Raw genomic sequence first — 15,488 nt, forward strand, 5'->3', positions numbered from 1 at the left:
GAGTTCCCACATATGCAGAGCACTTGTTGGCTGCTTTTCCTTCACTCTGTCGTCCGACTCATCCCAAACCATCTCAATTTGGTTGAGGTCGGGGGATTGAGGCCAGGTCATCTGATGCAGCACTCCATCACTCTCCTTCTTGGTAAAATAGCGCTTAAACAGCCTGGAGGTGTGTTGGGTCATTGTCCTGTTGAAAAACAAATGATATTCCCACTAAGCCCAAACCAGATGGGATGGTGTATCGCTGCAGAATGCTGTGGTAGCAATGCTGGTTAAATGTGCCTTGAATTCTAAATAAATCACCCACACCATAACACCTCCTCCTCCTTGCTTTACGGTGGGAACTACACATGCAGAGATCGTCCGTTCACCCACACCGCATCTCACAAAGACACGGCAGTTGGAACCAAGGTCAAATTTCCACCGGTCTAATGTCCATTGCTCGTGTTTCTTGGCCCAAGCAAGTCTCTTCTTATTATTGGTGTCCTTTAGTAGTGTTTTTTTATGCAGCAATTCGACCATGAAGACCTGATTCACACAGTCTCCTCTGAACAGTTGATGTTGTGATGTGTCTGTTACTTGAACTCTGTGAAGCATTTATTTGGGCTGCAATTTCTGAGGCTGGTAACTCTAATGAACGTATCCTCTGCAGCAGAGGTAACTCTGGGTCTTCCATTCCTGTGGTGGTCCTCATAAGAGCCAGCTTGATGGTTTTTGCGACTGCACTTGAAGAAACTTTCAAAGTTCTTGAAATGTTCCGTATTGACTGACCTTCATGTCTTAAAGTAATGATGGACTGTCGTTTCTCTTTGCTTATTTGAGCTGTTCTTGCCATAATATGGACTTGGTCTTTTACCAAATAGGGCTACAGTGGGGGAAAAAAGTATTTAGTCAGCCACCAATTGTGCAAGTTCTCCCACTTAAAAAGATGAGAGAGGCCTGTAATTTTCATCATAGGTACACGTCAACTATGACAGACAAATTGAGAAAAAGACATCCAGAAAATCACATTGTAGGATTTTTAATGAATTTATTTGCAAATTATGGTGGAAAATAAGTATTTGGTCACCTACAAACAAGCAAGATTTCTGGCTCTCACAGACTTGTAACTTCTTCTTTAAGAGGCTCCTCTGTCCTCCACTCGTTACCTGTATTAATGGCACCTGTTTGAACTTGTTATAAGTATAAAAGACACCTGTCCACAACCTCAAACAGTCACACTCCAAACTCCACTATGGCCAAGACCAAAGAGCTGTCAAAGCACACCAGAAACAAAATTGTAGACCTGCACCAAGCTGGGAAGACTGAATCTGCAATAGGTAAGCAGCTTGGTTTGAAGAAATCAACTGTGGGAGCAATTATTAGGAAATGGAAGACATACAAGACCACTGATAATCTCCCTCGATCTGGGGCTCCACGCAAGATCTCACCCTGTGGGGTCAAAATGATCACAAGAACGGTGAGCAAAGATCCCAGAACCACACTGGGGGACCTAGTGAATGACCTGCAGAGAGCTGGGACCAAAGTAACAAAGCCTACCATTAGTAACACACTACGCCGCCAGGGACTCAAATCCTAGAGTGCCAGACATGTCCCCCTGCTTAAGCCAGTACATGTCCAGGCCTGTCTGAAGTTTGCTAGAGTGCATTTGGATGATCCAGAAGAGGATTGGGAGAATGTCATATGGTCAGATGAAACCAAAATAGAACAATTTGGTAAAAACTCAACTCGTCGTGTTTGGAGGACAAAGAATGCTGAGTTGCATCCAAAGAACACCATACCTACTGTGAAGCATGGGGGTGGAAACATCATGCTTTGGGGCTGTTTTTTCTGCAAAGGGACCAGGACGACTGATCCGTGTAAAGGGAAAGAATGAATGGGGCCATGTATCGTGAGATTTTGAGTGAAAACCTCCTTCCATCAGCAAGGGCATTGAAGATGAAACGTGGCTGGGTCTTTCAGCATGACAATGATCCCAAACACACCGCCCGGGCAACGAAGGAGTGGCTTCGTAAGAAGCATTTCAAGGTCCTGGAGTGGCCTAGCCAGTCTCCAGATCTCAACCCCATAGAAAATCTTTGGAGGGAGTTGAAAGTCTGTGTTGCCCAGCAACAGCCCCAAAACATCACTGCTCTAGAGGAGATCTGCATGGAGGAATGGGCCAAAATACCAGCAACAATGTGTGAAAACCTTGTGAAGACTTACAGAAAACGTTTGACCTGTGTCATTGCCAACAAAGGGTATATAACTGTCACGATCGTCAAGCATAGAGGTGGACCAAGGCGCAGCGTGTGCAAAATACATCTCTTTATTATGGAAGAGAGAAAAACACGAAACCGAACACTATCCAAAACTTACAAAACAACAAACGACCGTGAAGCTAAATAACGTAAGTGCACAAACAAGCAACAAACGTTCAACTTAGACAATTACCCACAAACACATGATGCCCATGGCTGCCTTAAATATGGCTCCCAATTAGAGACAATAAACCACAGCTGTCTCCAATTGAGAACCAATCTAGGCAGCCATCAACATACAAACACCTAGACAAGACATTACCCCATAAACCTACAAACCCCTAGACAAACCAAAACACATACTTCACCATGTCACACCCTGACCTAACTAAAATATTAATGAAAACAAAGATAACTAAGGCCAGGGTGTGACATAACCCTCTCTTAAGGTGCGAACTCCGGGCGCACCTGCATAAAGTCTAGGGGAGGGTCTGGGTGGGCGTCTGTCCACGGTGGCGGCTCTGGCACTGGTCGTGGTCCCCACCCCACCATAGTCACTACCCGCTTTCGTAGCCTCCTCCAAATGACCACCCTCCAACTTAACCCCACTGGATTAAGGGGCAGCACCCGGACTAAGAGGCAGCACCGGACTAAGGGGCAGCACCGGACTAAGGGGCAGCACCGGACTAAGGGGCAGCACCAGGATAAGGGGCAGCACCAGGATAAGGAGCAGCACCAGGATAAGGGGCAGCACCAGGATAAGGGCAGCACCGGGCTAAGGGGCAGCACCGGACTAAGGGGCAGCACCGGACTGAATGGCGGATCCTGGCTGGCTGGCTCTGGCGGATCCTGGCTGGCTGGCGGATCCTGGCTGGACGGCTCTGGCGGATCCCAGCTGGACGGCTCTGGCGGATCCTGGCTGGACGGCTCTGGCGGATCCTGGCTGGACGGCTCTGGCGGATCCTGGCTGGACGGCTCATGGCTGGCTGACGGATCTGGCTGTTCATGGCTGGCTGACGGATCTGGCTGCTCATGGCTGGCAGAAGGCTCTGGCTGATCCTGTCTGGCGGAAGGCTCTGGCTGATCCTGTCTGGCGGAAGGCTCTAGCGGCTCCTGTCTGGCGGAAGGCTTTGAAGGCTCAGGGCAGACGGGCGGCTTATGCAGCGCTTGGCAGACGGACAGTTCAGACGGCGTTGGGCAGACGGGCAGTTCAGGCGCCGTTAGGCAGACGGCAGACTCTGGCCGGCCGAGACGCCCTAGAGGCCTGGTGCGTGGTGCCGGAACTGGAGGTACCGGGCTGAGGACACGCATCTCAGGTCTAGTGCGGGGAGAAGGAACAGGGCATGCTGGACCCTGGGGACGCACATAAGGCCTAGTGCGTGGTGCCGGAACTGGTGGTCCCGGGCTGAGGACACGCATCTCAGGGCTAGTGCGGGGAGCAGGAACAGGCCGGACCGGGCTGGCGACGCGCACCGTAGGTTTGGTGCGAGTGGCAGGAACAGGCCGGGTCGGGCTGGCGACGCGCACCGTAGACTTGGTGCGGGTGGCAGGAACAGGCCGGACCGGGCTGGCGGCGACGCGCACCGTAGGTTTGGTGCGAGTGGCAGGAACAGGCCGGGTCGGGCTGGCGGCGTACACCGTGGGTCTGGTACGTGGAGCAGGAACAGGTCGGGCTGGGCTGGCCACGCACACCGTAGGCTTCGTACGTGGAGCAGGAACAGGCCGGGCTGGGCTGGCGACGCACACCGTAGGCTTTGTGCGTTGAGCAGGAACAGGCCGGGCTGGGCTGGCGACGTTCACCGTAGGCTTCGTACGTGGAGCAGGAACCCGCCGGGCTGGACTGGCGACGCACACCGTGGGCTTGATGCGTGGAGTAGGAACAGGCCGGTCCGTACTGGGAACACACACCACTGGCCTTAACCGGGGATCAGGAACGGGCCGGACCGGACTGGTAACACACCTCAGTCTCTTACGCCGTGCCTCAACTGCTTCCCTCCCTCTACTCGCCAATGGCTCCCGTAAACCGGTAGCCTTCTCTCCACGTCTCCCTGTGGCAGCCTCCTGCTGCCCAGCCGCCCAAGCCATGTGCCCCCCCCAAAAAACTTTTTGGGGTTGCCTCTCGTCCTTCCGACGATGGCCCTGCTGACGCCGTTGCTCCTCTCTCAGTCGCCTCTCCACTGTTTCACACCATGGCCGTCGATCCATTCCATCCAGGATTTCCTCCCAAGTCCAAGACCCTTTACCTTCCAAAATCTCCTCCCATGTCCAGACCCTTGGCTCCTGGACACGCCGCTTGGTCCTTTGATGGTGGGTAATTCTGTCACGATCGTCAAGCATAGAGGTGGACCAAGGCGCAGCGTGTGCAAAATACATCTCTTTATTATGGAAGAGAGAAAAACACGAAACCGAACACTATCCAAAACTTACAAAACAACAAACGACCGTGAAGCTAAATAACGTAAGTGCACAGACAAGCAACAAACGTTCAACTTAGACAATTACCCACAAACACATGATGCCCATGGCTGCCTTAAATATGGCTCCCAATTAGAGACAATAAACCACAGCTGTCTCCAATTGAGAACCAATCTAGGCAGCCATCAACATACAAACACCTAGACAAGACATTACCCCATAAACCTACAAACCCCTAGACAAACCAAAACACATACTTCACCATGTCACACCCTGACCTAACTAAAATATTAATGAAAACAAAGATAACTAAGGCCAGGGTGTGACAATAACAAAGTATTGAGAAACTTTTGTTATTGTGTCACGATCGTTTACGAACGAGAAGGACCAAGGCACAGCGTGATATGCATTCATATTTATTAACGACTAAACACATGACAAAACAACAAACGAAACGTGAAGTCCAAGGTAGCATACAAACAACATACCTTACACGGAACAAGATCCCACAATTAACAGGTGTCAAAAGGCTGCCTAAGTATGGTCCCCAATCAGAGACAACGAGCCACAGCTGCCTCTGATTGGGAACCATCCCGGCCAACATAGATCTGCACATGCTAGATCCAAAACATAGAAATCAAACATAGCAACACACAACACGGAAAATACACACCCTGACTCAACAAATACAAGTCCTCAGAGTCAGGGCGTGACATATTGACCAAATACTTATTTTCCACCATAATTTGCAAATACATTCATTAAAAATCCTACAATGTGATTTTCTGGATTTTTTTCTCTCCAATTTGTCTGTCATAGTTGATGTGTACCGATGATGAAAATTACAGGCCTCTCTCATCTTTTTAAGTGGGAGAACTTGCACAATTGGTGGCTGACTAAATACTTTTTTTCCCCACTGTATCTTCTGTATACCCCCCCCCTACCTTGTCACAACACAACTGATTGGCTCAATCGCATTAAGCAGGAAAGAAATTCCACAAATTAACTATTAAGAAGGCACACCTGTTAATTGAAATGTTTTCCAGGTGACTACCTCATGAAGCTGGTTGAGATAATGCCAAGAGTGTGCAAAGCTGTCATCAAGGCAAAGGGTGGCTACTTTGAAGAATCTCAAATATAAAATATATTTGTATTTGTTTAGCACTTTTTGGGTTACTACATGATTCCATATGTGTTATTTCATAGTTTTGATGTCTTCACTATTATTCTACAATGTAGAAAATTGTAAAAAAAAACTAATAAAAAAAAACTTGAATGAGTAGGTGTTCTAAAACGTTTAACCGGTAGTGTATATAGAGAGAAGGAGAAAGAGAGATAAAATGGAGAGAAGAGGTAAATATCTTCCTGTCTTACTCAACCATCCTTGTTTTATGTTTGCTTTGACAATGTAAGTGCTCTAACTTTCCATATCAATAAGGTTTTTTGAATGAAATTGAAAGAGAGAGAGCGAGAGAAAGCCAGCATGAAAGAGACAAATGCATCTTGTCATCACAAATAAGTATTTTTCCGTTCAATCTATGTGTCAATCACCCTGACAAAATGTCAGCTCCAAAACGGTCACCCACTTCCTATAGCCCTAGTGGCCTCTCCCTTCCCCCTTCCTCTCTCCCCTCCAGGGTTCCACCGTGGAGCAACTCATTGGACAGGGAGCAGGCCCCATCACTCAGGTCAGGGGCAGGGGTGGTCCAACAACCTCAGGGAAGAGGGGTGGGAACAAGGGATGTAAACATACCACCCTGGGATGTCAGTCTCTCACTACCCCTCCCCCATTTCTCTCTCCAGTAAGACTGAGTCAGGCTTTGTGCTCAGAGGTTAGAGAGGGGGATTGATGAACACAAGAGGTTAGAGAGGGTGATTGATGAACACTAACTAATTTGAGGGTTATCAGGGTAGTACTATGACAGGTAGTGCTGGGCTGGAACAAAAGCCTGCTAGAACACTTCCCTATTCTCCATGTGAACTAAATGGATTGGAATGGAAATGTAGTTGACTGGTGCACTTGGAGTGTTAATCTGATGATATATGTAGGACCAGAGCCTTTGAAGAAGTTTGACCTGTATAGGGTTTACAGAGGTTTGATTTTAGGGATTACAAACAGAGGCTGTGAGGTGTATGTGTGTCTGTCTGTCTGCGCGTGCGTAAAGGAAACAAGTGCCTATTGAACCGGTGTGGTCTCACATGAGTGGCTCCTAAACCCACACACGGGTCTTTTCAACTAGCACATTCATGACATTAACCCAGGTAATTCACACACACACACACACACACACACACACACACACACACACACACACACACACACACACACACACACACACACACACACACACACACACACACACACACACACACACACACACACACACACACACACACACACACACACACACACACACACACACACACACACACACACACACACACACACACACACGGTGGCGGTAGTCTAGCGGTTAAGAACGTTGGTTCAATAACCGAAAAGTTACTGGTTCAAATCCCCAAGCCGACTGTGTGAAAAATCTGTCATTGTGCCCTTGAGCAAAGCACTTAACTCTAATTGCGCCTGTAAGTCGCTTTGGGCCTGGTTTCCCAAAATAATCTTAAGGCTAAATTCATCTTTAGAACCTTTGTAGGAGCAAAAAAAACTGAAACCTCTAAGCTGTTTCCCAAAAACTGTCCCGCTCTTCCCTTTCTCTCCCCCTCCCTCCCACACATTTCATCTCCCTAGTCTAAATGATTCAAACCATCTTTAAAAAGTGATTAAACCTAGATACATTCTCCCTGCAAGTTCTGGGAGTCTAGCCTAAATCCAAGTACCTCTCCTGAGGGCCTCGAACCTTCCCATAGTCCTCTAGTCCCCCATCATATGATGTGTTTGGGTTTATCTAACAAGCGTGTGGACTAATGAAAGAAATACCAAAATATAGTTTTGGAGTGAATGTATCCTTTAATAAAGTATTATACTGCTGGGTTACTATGGGCCCTGGTGAAAAGGAGTGGACTATATAGGGAATATGGTGCCATTTGGAGTGGTGCAGCCTAATTACATTGTGCTTAAATGTATAGACTTTTTTTGCATTGTGAGTTGTGCAATAGTGTGTGCACACACGCACACTCACACACTCTCACTCAATCACACGCACACACGCACGCACATACAAACCACACTGGAGGGCACAAAACCATCCAGTTCAAACAGAAGCCCCTACACTGTGCAATGTGGAGTAGTGTAATGGGTGTGAGTAAGCGGGAGCCCACGCTGCCTTTGTGCAGGGCCCTCTGACAGGTCAAATCACAGTGGTGTGTTTGTGTTTGCTGATGACAGGGGCCCCCAGAGGGCCCGCTAGAAGCTCCCAAAATAAAATCAACTCTAACTGTGTATCCCAAATGGCACCATATTCCCTATGGGCCCTGGTCAAAAGTAGTACACTATAAAGGGAATAGGATGCCATTTGGGACGCAGCCTTAAGCTTGTTAGATAAACCCAATGATGTAACCCCCGCTAGTGTCATCACGGCAACAAAGTGAGGTGCCTTCTCCAGAAGGGGGATAGAGAGGGAGAGAAAAAATAGAGAGAGAGAGAGAGAGAGAGAGAGAGAGAGAGAGAGAGAGAGAGAGAGAGAGAGAGAGAGAGAGAGAATGAGAGGGAAAGGACAGGGAGAGAAAAAAGGAGACAGAGAGAAAGAAGGAGAGAAAGAGAGAGTTCGGAAGAGCGACTGAGTGGGATTGAAGGCAAGACACACGGCAATCCCCATAGAGCAACACTCAATCAATCGCCACAAGCATCTCCATCTCCCTTAATCAATTATTCAGCCCTCTCATATCCCTTTTCTCCCTTTCACACTCCCAAAACAAACACTCACCCTAACAGACAGACACCAGCACTACAATAGATTACAACTTCCTATCCCTTTCTACCCAGCTACAATACACCCACAAGCATGATCCATTCGAGTCCACACACACTCCTCATCCCCTGCTTCCCACTCATGTCTCTCTTCAAGCAGGATTCCTGTGCAATTAAACCTTTTGTTCCCATCAATTATTAACAGCCCGTGTCGCAGCTAACCGCTAACAACCGCTAAAAGCTTCTCTCAGCACTGTGCACGGCTAATTATGCCCCTGCTGGATCCTCCAACTCCCAGCAGGGGAGAGAGGGCAGCCTGCTGCTCAGCGAAGCCTAGCAGGGAGCCCCGAAGCTGGGTACGGAGGTTGGTAGTCGACCTCCGTGGAGTTGGGGGGTGGTGGTGGTAGTGGAGATCCATAATTGTGCTGCGTGTGGGGGTTATTTTCAGGGGGTTGGAGATGGTGGGGGTACGAGGTCAAGGTTGTCATTAGCCACAGATCTAGGATCAGATTACTCCCTTATACAAACCTTTAGGGGAATGGAAAAATATCTGACCCTACGTCAGTGGTTTGGGGATTCTACCCACTCCCCTCATCCCTGGGACTGTGTGTAGAGTGGGTGAAGTTGGGTCTAAGGGTGAAGTTGCCCCTAGACACTAATGGTTATGTTCAGGATTGGGGTCGGGAATCTGATCCTAGATGTGTACCTAGGGGAAACTTCACCCCAGAGTGTGTCTAGAGACCCCACAACAAGAGAGAAGTGACAACAACCCCCCTAGGTACACATCTCTCTCTCTCTCTCTCTCTCTCTCTCTCACCTCCCGCTTTGACTCTGTGCACACACTCGCCTGACACTCCACAACGTTTACCCAACACAGCTAGGCATGAAACACACACAAACACACACATAGACACACACACACAGGCTACGCAAACACACCCACCCACCCACCCACCCACCCACACACATACACACGTGCACACATGCACACATTCACCATTAAAGTAGAGTGTGAGGATGGTGTGTGTCACAATGTGAGAAGCTCCGGTGACACATGGCCACACAGCTGCAAGGGGCTCCATGGGGGGGATGGGGGGCTTACAGTACAGACTGCTAATTGGAGGACACACACATGCACATTCACGCACACACACAAACATATTATTTGAATAACATTCCCACACATACATTTATATCACATAGCACACTGATTAGATATCTCAAATACAATACACAAAATCTGTCCTCCAATCCCCTCTCCATACACACACACACACATTCATCCGTTTTCTCTTTTAAGCACAGACACACAAACACACACACACTTTTCCTCTGAAATGGGGACAGTATGTGATTTCCCAGCTGTTGTCTGTTGTCAGATGGCTGTCAGCACCACTGCCTCAGGAATAAACCTGGAGGGTCTGCTCACGCACACACAAACACACACACAAATTCACACGCATGCACACACACACAAACTCAAATGCACATGGCACGCACACACACACCTCCAACCTTAACCACATGGCAGCACCTTTCTCACACACACTCAACTTTCTCCTGTGACACATACCGACACATGCCCCCACACACACAGTCACACAAACAAACAAACACACACACACAGAGACACCAGTCCCTTACACCTGGCCCTGGGTATTGCCTTATCTTTATCCCGGACAGCAGGAGAATCAGTTGAGTTAAGAATCAGGCAGATGTGAGGTCTGGTCTTAGAGCAGGCTATCTGCAAGCGTCAGCTTGGATGTGTCCCAAATAGCACCCTATGCCTTATATACTACTTTTGACCAGATCTCCCGAGTGGTGCAGTGGTTTAAGGCACTGCATCTCAGTGCATGAGGTGTCACTACAGACCCCCTGGTTTGATTCCAGGCTGTATCACAACCGGCCGTGATTGGGAGTCCCATAGGGCGGCGCACAATTGGCCGGTGTAGGCCGTCATTGTAAATAAGAATTTGTTCTTAACTGACTTGCCTAGTTAAATAAAGATAAAACAAAATAAAAATAAAAGAGCCCCATATGTTCTGGTCATAATTAGTGCACTATATAGCAAATAAGGTGCCATTTGGGATGTAGCCCTTGTGTGGGGAGGAGGTCAGATGGAAAAATATTTATTCCCTATTGATTGGCCTATACGTAACTTAATAAATCCCTCCTCCATTGTCATATTGGGTAGTCCACATAATGAACATTTTGAAGGATTTTGAACGTATTGTTCAAAACCCACGAAGACAATCCAAAACAAAATTTCAAGCATTAATGCCTAACCAAATTGCCCACAAGGTGATCAATGAGTGAGTTCGTGTTGCATTACTCGCTGGGTGGAGATTTCACTTTAGGACAAATGTAATGGTCTACAATGCGCAAACCTCGACCACCCGGGGCACCGAGCGATGCAAAACGAACAACACAAGAGCAATGGCCCAACCGTAGGCCTATCAATATCCCACTTAATCCACGGCTATTTTTCACACAGTGGCCTGAAGCGACTGAGAGAGAGACAGAGAGATTTAACTTCTACGGGATCGGTGTCCCGTATACAGGACGGTTGAGCTAAAGTGCGCTAACGTGATTAGCAAGACTGTTGTAAGTAACAGCAAACTTTCCAGGACATAGACATGTTTTATATGGGCAGAAAGCTTAAATTATTGTTAATCTAACTGCACTGGCCAATTTACAGTATCTATTACAGGGAAAAAATACCATGCTATTGTTTGAGGAGAGTGCACAACAACAAAAACCTTTTCACGGCAACCTCTGAAGGTAAATAATGTACGGACAGATGGTCTGACATTCTCCTGTAGAATTCTCTGCTACAGAGCAGAATTCATGGTTCCTTCTATTAAGGCAAGTCATCCAGGTCCTGAGGCAGCAAAGCATCCCCAAACCATCACACCACCACCACCATGCTTGACCTTTGGTATGATGTTCTTACTGTGGAATGCAGTGTTTGGTTTTCGCCAGGCATAATGGGACCCATCTCGTCCAAAAAGTTGACTCAAGTTTGCCAAAAAGCACCTGGATGATCATCAAGACTCTTGGAATAACGTTCTATGGACAGATGATTCAAAAGTATAACTTTTAGGACGACATGGTTCCAGTAATGCCTGGCGAAAACCAAACTCTGCATTCCACAGTAAGAACCAAAGGTTAAGAATACCAAAGGTTAAGCATGGTGGTGGTGGTGTGATGGTTTGGGGATGCTTTGCTGCCTCAGGACCTGGACGACTTGCCTTAATAGAAGGAACCATAAATTCTGCTCTGTATCAGAGAATTCTACAGGACAATGTCAGACCATCCATCTGTGAGCTGAAGCTGAAGCGCAGCTGGGTCATGCAGCAAGACAATGATCCAAAACACACGATCAAGTCTACATGAAAATTGCTAAAAAGCAACAAATTGGAAGTTTTGGAATGGCCTAGTCAAAGTCCAGACCTAATCCCAATTGAGATGTTGTGGCAGGACTTGAAACGAGCAGTTCATGCTTGAAAACCCACACGTCACTGAGTTAAAGCAGTTCTGCATGGAAGAGTGGGCCAAAATTCCTCCACAGCGACGTGAGAGACTGATCAACAACTTCAGGAAGCATTTGGTTGGAGTCATTGTAGCTAAAGGTGGCACAACCAGTTATTGAGTGTAAGGGGGCAATTACTTTTTTCACACCGGGGAATTGGGTGTTGCATAACTTTGTTTATGAAATAAATATATAAATGTTGTGTTATTTGTTCACTTATGTTCCCTTTATCTAATATTAGGTTTTGGTTGAAGATCTGATAACATTCAGTATCACAAATATGCAAAAGTAGAGAAAATTAGAAAGGGTTCAAATTTTGCTCTGATTTGTCACCCTAAGGGTCCCAGAGATAAAATGTAGCATAGTTTTGTTTGATAAAATCTATTTTTATATTCAAATGTAGGAACTGGGTTCTACAGTTTGAACCATTGCTGTCTCTTGCTCCACACCCGGCCATCTAGATGTGTGAAAGTTAGTGTATAAGCTAATGATCCATCATGTATGACATTCCTGGGAGTGTGTAAACTTACATTTTGTATTACCATATCATTTTTGTATGTTCTCTATTCGGCACATTTGGGCAGACTTGATACAAAATAGTCCAGTGTTGCAATGCTTCACTGGATCAATCTGAAACTTTGCAAACACAATGCCGCCATCTAGTGGCCAAAATATAAATTGCGCCTAAACTGCAATATTATATTGTGGCCTTTCTCTTGCATTTCAAAGATGATGAAAAAAAAAAAAAAAAAAGCATCTTTTTTTGTTTGTATTATCTTTTACCAGATCTAATGTGTTATATTCTCCTACATTAATTTCACCTTTCCACAAACTTCAAAGTGTTTCCTTTCAAATGGTATCAAGAATATGCATATCCTTGCTTCATGTCCTGAGCTACAGGCAGTTAGATTTGGGTATGTCATTTTAGGTGAAAATTGAAAAAAAGGGTCCGATCCTTAATTAAAGTGACCTCTTTATAGGGGTTGTGTGCAAGTCATGCGCGTCGTTTTTCAGTCTATATTAGATGGAAATCTACAAGGCAAGGCTACTGTTTAGATTACATTCACATGCAATTTCTCGCTTGATGCTCGAGGCAAAGATGTAGCAGGATGGATTTTTAAGATACTATTTATAGGCAGTGAGATAGTTCATTGCCGGGGCAAGTAAATGTATTTAACATAAAATATATGGTTCTTATTTTAGCAGCCCATGGCAAATTTGCAAGGCCATGTCCAGGTTATTCCCATATCACCAATTTAATCCATGGAGAAAACAATACTTGATCCAAAATTGCAACATGTTTTCCTGTCTTGTTTGTTTGCCAATGCTATTGTAATCCATGCTTTATGGAGACCACCCAAGACCATGATGAGTCGATAGCAACACTTGCATCAAGTACAGCACTTGTAGCCTGATGACTCGCACCAAATTCATCCGGTGCTCTGTCATTTGCTACATACTTTAGTCTGAGACTGAAGTCGTTTGTGATGTAGTGATATGCAGTTCATGAACGGTTAGTTATTTTTTAACTACTCTTTGTACTGACTCGAGAGTCATTATTTGTTTTTCTGAGTGACTCGTTTCATTTAAGTTGTTCATATGACCTGCATGATCGGAAAATAGATCATGCTGCAGGCAGCAGAGAGAAGAAAGAAAAAGACTGATAGTTGATTGCATGGTGCAAGAATGAATGCAATTAATTGATTATTGAATGTTATGATGGACACAGCTTTGTAGAACCAAAACATACACAGCCTCTGCTCAATAAACTGGAACTCGAGAACGAATCACGAACAATATTGTGCTTATCACCCTCATGGCAGTCAAGCAATGCACTCCGCCAAGAGTCGTTCTCAATCTAGTCAGGTTGCGGACACAACTAGACCTCGTTTCAAATGTTTAAAAAAAGTATATTTGTTGTATGCCTAACAATCAAATGTAAATAGTTTAAAGCACACGTTTACAAGTCTCAGTCCCAAATGACAGCTCCAATAAGCCCCCTATGGTGAAGGACGTGCACGAGAGGCTTGTAGAATCATGACTCTTTCAGTTTTCGAGTTTTCAGTTCATCGTTCGCCGGTAGGGGGTCCTGTGAGCTCTGGGCATTACTGATTCAAAATAACGAAATGAGTCGAAAGATTTGTTATTTTGACTGAAAGAGTCGAAAAGATCAGAGTCAGTAAAAATAGTTGATCTTCCCATCACTATTGTGGTGACAAAGGGCAAGAGGGGCTTGTACAAAGTCATCAGCGATTGGATCGTCTCTAACCAATCAGAGTATCAAAGCCAATTACGAATTTTCACATGCTCAGTGCTATCTGGGATCCTTGGGACATCCCTACCCCAAACCCTAACCTTAACCCCTACCTTAATCACCCTGACCTTAACCCTTACAATATATACCATTTAGCTGACACTATTAGCCAAAACGACTTACAGACATGCATGTATACATTTTCCATATTGGTGGCCTCAGTGGGTCGTGAAACCCACGATCCTGGAGTTGCATGTGCCATGCTCTACCAACTGAGCCACAGAGAACCTAACTCTAACCTTAACCATTTTAAATGTCAACTTCAATGGGGTAGGGATGTCCCAAGGATTCTTGATAGCAAGGATCATTTTCAAACTGCCACTTTACCTACATGTGTTCTGGCTCTGGCTCTGGCCCAACCTATCAGTTTCTGGACCAATCAGATGGCCCTGAATGTGTTCTCCTTTGGTGAAGTGTTGGGGAGGTAGTCAGATCCAGACTTATTGCTGAGAAGAAACTAACATCCATGGGCATGGTATAGTGTTTGGCCAGAGCTAGGAGTCTGGGTAGCCACACAACATCGCTTGGTCATTGAACAACTGTCTGTGCAATGACTGCACAAATATCTTAACTTCAGAATTTTTTTAACATATATTTTAGGCATACCTAATTATGCCTAGGTAATTCATAGAATTCGGCCAATGCCTCTTTAAAAAAGCAGCCACGGGATAACATGCAATAGGCCTTGATAAATAATAAATCAGATAAATAAATACGATTTGTAAAACACACTAATAGATATGGAGATATTATAGTCAAATAATTGACAGATGTCCCAACTAATTGTGGACACTTAGATTATCCCTCAACTATAAAAAACCTCCAGGGTTCGACCTTTTCAAAACAAGAAGTATATCACTTCAACTTGATATATAAAATATAGCCAGGTGAACATATTTTTTCGAAACAGCGTCAATAGACAATGGAATGAAAAAAAAACACAAGCAACGAATTCACAAGTTTGCCTTAAATGGTCTTGCGCGCTCTGAGCACACTATATCCGGGTGTCGGGTCCACATTTCTTATGGTACCGTTATTCTGCACAGATACACTCTAGGCTATGACCCAATTTCATTCCAAGTGCACGAAAAGCATAACCATGAAGTAATACCAAATTAA

The 15,488-nt window shown here is 45.7% G+C and overlaps 1 protein-coding gene across 2 annotated transcripts in view; it reads right to left on the bottom strand.

Annotated features, from left to right (window-relative positions):
* Window positions 1–15,488, bottom strand: part of LOC121573989 (dapper homolog 3-like) — a 32,103-nt gene that overhangs the window by 16,041 nt on the left and 574 nt on the right. The gene's annotated exons all lie outside the window — the stretch shown is intronic.

The sequence above is a fragment of the Coregonus clupeaformis genome, chromosome 9 (assembly GCF_020615455.1).
Source record: "Coregonus clupeaformis isolate EN_2021a chromosome 9, ASM2061545v1, whole genome shotgun sequence".
NCBI lineage: Eukaryota > Metazoa > Chordata > Actinopteri > Salmoniformes > Salmonidae > Coregonus > Coregonus clupeaformis.